The following is a 6,446-nucleotide window of genomic DNA, read 5'->3' as shown; positions in this document are numbered from 1 at the left end:
TGCTTGGTGGGTCTAAGTAAGCATCTGGAAATGGTTGTTTTATCCCAAGAGCATCACGAGAGAAGTTATGCATTGGCCCCTATTAGCATGTATGTGCCTCGCACCCACCTACTGAACCTCGAAGCTGGTCCTTCATTCATGTGCTAGTGCCTAAGGCTTTTAAGCCTAGTTTCTTATGTTCTGTAGCACCCCCACATTTGCACACGTGTCCTTTATCAGATTCAAAGAAATGAACCAGGCATACCTCCGGTCGTTGAACCCATAGAGCTATCTATGTTAGATTCAGAGCCATCTATAGATAACCCATACCATGTGTACGTGATTTTAAGGAAGGCTCGTATGTGGCACTTGGAGCGGGTAGCTGACCTTAGGCAAAAAATTTGGGTTGTTGAAACTGAGATAGACTTCATCTTGAGGGGCGAAGGGGTTGCCTCTTCTTGGGACCCCGACGATCACATTGCTAGTCTTAGAGCGTGTCTTCTTGACTTACAAATGGAGGTGGCATTTATGGAAGTGAACCCTCCACCGAATCCTCCACCTCCTCGCTTTCCTATTAATGAGGAAGCTTTCTATAGTGATTTTGAAGTCACCTTTGGATCCCTCAGCCATTGTCTATAGTGTATCCATTTCTAACGCTTCCAGCTCCAACACCTCGGTGGAAAACACTCGCAGGCAGAAAGCAGCAGGGATGTAAATGGAAGGAAAAATGTCATGTACTAACATCACCCTTTTCTTTTGGTCTTGCATATATGTCGAATAGAGGTCGTCAAAACGTGGCGCCAGAGAAGCTAGACTCCGGTCCTCTACTAGGGACTTCCCTTGTCTCCCATATGTCAGAGAATAAGATGATGGAACTAATGGAGAACTTCCATATCATTGGTGAATTCCAATGCTACGTGCCCACTTCTATGTGTCGGGCTCATGATCCACCTCCTCGTTCTACAACGTTCAGTGAGCATATACTAAAGGTGGGAGGCACGATTCCTCCCTATCCAATTTATGACAAAGTACTCAAATACTTCGGCCTTGCTCCACTTCAGTTGGCCCCAAATAGATGGATAACTCTCAGTTTCTTGTACATGGCGCATATGAAATGTGTGGTTCGTGCTCCTACGACAAAAGAGGTGCATTTCATGTACAATCTCACAGCAACTCCCAAGTTGAAGGGCTTTTATTTTTTGCAGAAGGCCAATACTCAGGGGGCCTCACTTCTCCCAAAATATCTACTCAACAACTTCTTTGTGTTGAGACCTTGGCTAAGTTAATTGCTATGGAGAAGATGGCGGCTTACCATTTTACTATGGCAAATCTCAATTCCTATGGTCTTTCTAATGCCTCCGACCCCGATTTACTGTGGCTTATTATGGATCGAAAGAAAAAGGTCATTCCAACGGGCCTACACTCTTTTAATGGAGATGATGACTGGGTTCAAGATGAGCATTAACCTAAGTCAAAGCGACCGGCCTGTGTGTCTCTTTCTTCTAGGGGACGGGGGCCTTCCACTTCTGCAGACCCAAATATGGCCTTTCATTAACGAGCTTTTCCTTTCAACCCAGAGCATTTTTTCTTGCCCTCTTATGATGAGTTTAATGTTGCTCCTAGCAACCTCCCTTGTCATGGCACTTTTGGAGGCCCTCCACCTCATTCGGCAAGTGAGTCATCTGTTATTGTTCATCCAGATGTTCCTGGTTTGAATGAGATGCCATGGGTTAATTACGTGTCATCTCCTTATGTGCAGAGGTATACCCATGTAGCTAAGGACATTGCCGAGGCCGAGTGGAGGGGCCTTGAGAGTTTTAATATGATAGAGCTCCGGGAGACTCTCATACATTCAATTACCTGGGTAAGTTTGTTTCTTGCGATAATTTATTACGTGTGGTTTCTTATACATATGCTTCATATATCTTGACCTCTTACATTTACAAGCCTTTTATTTTGTAGACTTCTCTCTTGGCTCAATGCTTTATAACTTCGGCAAAAGACTTGTACTCGACCAAGACAGAAAAAGATCGACTTACTGTTAGGGTCTAGGAGCTGGAGAAGCAACTTTTCGTGGCAAACCTCAAGACAGAAGCAGCCATGGCAAATGTTTCCTCTTTTCTAAGAGTAAGAAGAGAGCAGTAGCTAAAGTTAAGGCATTGCGGGAGAGGATCACTGCTCTCGAGGTGGAATTAGCAGAGGCCAAGTACAAGTCGGTGGAGCGCACCTTATATAGTGTGTGAAAATAGAATCATGGCTTCGACTTCTCCTTATTCGGTGACCACGATCTTGCAAAGACTTCTGAATGGAGTGCTCATAGTAGAGTCCAAAGAACTTTACTTAGCTAAGTTAGATAGTAGTATAATAGTAATTATAGTATTATCTTTATGACTGTGGATTTTTGGTTCAGACCGGGATTTATTTGGACACTCATAGTAACACTTGTAGATTTTCTAAGTTTAACCTATAGTTGAAGAATATTAATTTTAACCTCAGGTTTGATTAATATGACTGATATTGAGGGTAATATTTATTATATTATAAGGTTTAGATAAGACCCAATAAGATAATAGCACATGTCATGTGTATGTTTAATAATGATTAAGTATTTTGATGAATAAATTTATTAAGGTTAAAATTTGAATATCCTAGGGTCAGTCAGCAGCTTTGAAAACGCTAGAGGGCTTAGTCAAGGTTGTTTACTCAATTCAATTTAAACTAAAAATGTGTAATTTCGTGTTTAAATATTCAGCGTATGCCGATATATCGCAACTATAGGGGGCGATATATCGCAGCACAAAGATACAAAAAACATGAAACGTTGCACGATTGCCTCGGGCATACTGGCCCAGGTGATATATCGCCTACAGGGGGCGATATATCGCCTCCTTCAGGGCATTTTGAAACATTTGGAAAATGTTCTCCATTCAAATCTTCAACCTCTTGATAAGTCCAGCATCTTTTTGAACGAGTCTTCAACCTCTGCTGAATGATAATTCAAATGTTTTTCACTTAAAAAGCCATTATTTTTATTCAAGTTAAATGAAGATCTTTTCATTCCTAAACTCTATAAATAGGACCTAGTGCCCAGCCATTTATTCATTCTTCAAGCTAAGTTCAGAGGCTGCAAGTTGCTAGGTTATTGTGAGAGTGTAAACACTTGGGTTGGGGATCATAAGCTTGATCATTATAAGCTTACCAAACACTTGGGAAGTAAGGTTTTATAGCATTTCGGTTAAAGGTTTAGATTGACTATAGAAGCATTCAAGGTATTCCACACTCTAGTTCATTTGGTATTATTTCCTTTAAGTTCTTATAGTCTTCTACTCAGCATTCTAACCTTACTCTTTATTCTTGATTAGGAAATCTAAGAACTTGCACATAAGTTTTTGGTAAGTATATTCTCAATGGTATAGTTCTTCCATTCTTTTCATCCCTTTTCTTCAATATACTCACCCTGTTATAAATGGTTTTTAGGAGTGTTCCAAAGTCCCAACTCTATCCTCATATCCCGATAATTTTGGTAAGGAAAATAGGGTAGGATTTATGTGTTATATGATTTTATATGTTATCTTATGATTTTATGTTATGTAATATGCCATGTTAAGTATGTTTGTAGACTTGGGCATATGACCTATACAACTAACAAGCCCCAAATAGATTATGGGCATATGACTTGCTTAGCTAGCAAGCCCCACTAATCTAATGGGCATATGACTTGTTTAGTTTATGGGACCCCAAGTAATAATGGCCATTATAGTATGTATGTTACATAAGTGTTATGATATGTTTTATGTTTCTTTATGAAATTTATGTATATGGTCTATGTGTTAGATTTTCCTTGCTGGGCATTAGGCTCACTCCTTTTATGTTTATATGTGCAGGAAAATAGCTTAGTGGTGGAAAAGGTTCTTGGAAGCTTGGGGAATGTGTATTGAGGCGGAATGGATTCAAAGAGCCGAGAGTTTCGATTCGAGGATGAAGTCTTTACTTATGGTTTTATGTGTATTTTTCTGCACTTATTTATGTAATCTCTTTTTAATTGCCATTATGTTATGTTTTGATTTTAAAACAATGGGATCCCATATCCTACTTGAGATTTTATGTAAGTTTAACATTTTTTTTTACAAGTTTTAATAAAGTTATGATCTTTTCACTTGTAAGTTATGTTAAGGATTAGGGTCTATGTGTAGTTTTCATTAATGGTCCAAAGTCTAGAGTAGTTGGGTCGTTACACAAGTCCTACTATGTCTTATGCTTATTTTTTGATGGAACATTATCGTGTCCTTTTATGCATGTAGGCTTCTTATTAGCACCTATTTATTTTGGAAGGGTTCCCTTTGGGACCTCTTTACTGGGTGTGATATGTGTCTTTGGTGCACCTTGACTGCTTGTAAGGATATGTTGACCATTTGGGTTCTCACTATCCTTTTATGCGCGCACTTATTATTTTTTGCGACAAATGTCCTTCTCGTCATTATGCATAGTACTATTTTTGCAAGGATCTCCTTTAGGATTCTTTTTGGCTAGACAACTTGATGGCTGCTTTAGACTTATTGGTGGGTGCTTTCCTTGAAGCCTTACCCCTTTGCTAGGAGGTAATAATATATTTTTTTATTTGGAACTACTTGACTCCTTTGATATTCATAAGGGTGGCTAATCCTTATGAAACCAAGAGATAGTTTGCTAAAAAAAAAAATTTGGGAGTGCCCTCCTATCTTCCCCCCCCCCCCCCCCCAAGTGGTGGTTGGTGGGATTTATTCCACAAAGCACTTAGATCATTTTCTCCTTAATCGACTTTGACGATAAGTGCATACGAGTTATGTAGGTGCATGTATAGGGAAGGAATGTAACAGGCATGGTAGGAAACACTTTTATTGATCGTAGGAAGATTACAAAGGCATGTATGGTTACATTGCATCTACCATGAGGCGGCATGGGCGACCTATTTGATTTTTAACTACTGACATCAACATAAAACAACTAAACTGTAGACATTCCTGCATTGGTGGTGAAAGTCTTACTGGTAGTATTTCTTGAGATGTTTCGCGTTCCACGCTCGGGGTACAATGGTATCATCCAATCGTGCTAGTTTATAAGTGTTTTGGGGTATCATCTGGCTACTTGGTAGGGTCCTTCCCAGTTCTCCCCTAGCACACCTAGCCCTGGGTCTCGCGTGTTGGGGAGGACTTTTCTCAGCACTAAGTCTCCTACTATGAGTGCTCTTTCTCCCACCTTTGAGTTGTAGTACCTCGCGGCTCGTTGTTGGCATGTTGCCAACCTCAGTTGTGCCCTTTCTCTTCTTTCTTCCAACATGTCCAAATTTTCAACCATTTTTGTATGGTTAACCTGGTCCTCGTAAGATTGTACCCTAAAAGAATTGATCTTCATTTCCAGTGGGAGGACAGCCTCGCATTCACATGCTAAGGAAACATGGGTCTCCCTAGTAGTCGAGCGTAGCATGGTTCTATGGGACAAAAGTACATTGGGTAGCTCATTGACCTAGGCTCCCTTCAAATTTTCTAACGTTGTTTTTAGGTTCTTCTTGAGAACCTTATCAATGGCATCCACTTGCCCATTGGCTTGTGGGTGCCCCACAGTTGATAAACTCCTCCTTATGCATTTTTCCTTACAGTGCTCCTCGAACGTCCCCCCTTCATACTGAGTGTCGTTATCAGAGATGATTTTGTAGGGCACTCCATATCTATATTCGATGGACGTGTTGACAAAGGTGGTGATCCGTTTAGCCGTTATGTTGATCAGAGGTTCCGCTTTGACCCATTTAGTGAAGTAATCCATTGCTACCCCTGCATACTTTGCTCCTCTTTTGCCTGTGGGTAATGCATCAATTAGGTTGATTCCTCATACAGCAAAGGGCCGAGGGCTGGTCATGCTAACCAGTTCATTTGGCAATTGTTGGGGGTGATTTATGTGCCTTTGGCACTTGTCACATCTTCTTGCGAAGTCACTGACTTCATTTTCCATAGTGGGCCAGTAGTACCCTTGCCTCATGGATTTCTTGGCTGTGCATTGCCCGCCTGCATTATTTTTTCATTCACCTTCATGTATCTCATGTAGAACTTTTATGGCTTCCTCTTCACCAATACATCGCAGGAGCAGAACAAAGAAGCCCCTCTTATACTAGACTCCATCTACTAGAGTGTACTGGGCGGCTTTGTAGACTAGCCTACGGGCATCTTTATTGTCACTCTGTAGGGTTCCATCACTCAGGTATCCCACAGTTAGGGAGATCCACGACTCTCTGGGGACATGTACTATGTGAACTTCTTCTTCAGCGATACTTGGTTTGGATAAGTATTCCACAGGGACAGATTTGAGCGTATCTCCACCTCTTGTGGATGCGAGTTTTGCGAGGGCATCGACATTGGTGTTCCTTTCTCTTGGGATTCGTTATATGGTATATTCCTCCAACTGGTCCAAATATCCATTTACCCTTATCAGGTATG

This window comes from Humulus lupulus, chromosome 9 (genome assembly GCF_963169125.1).
Source record: "Humulus lupulus chromosome 9, drHumLupu1.1, whole genome shotgun sequence".
Taxonomy (NCBI): domain Eukaryota; kingdom Viridiplantae; phylum Streptophyta; class Magnoliopsida; order Rosales; family Cannabaceae; genus Humulus; species Humulus lupulus.
Note: the sequence above shows the minus strand (reverse complement) of the source record.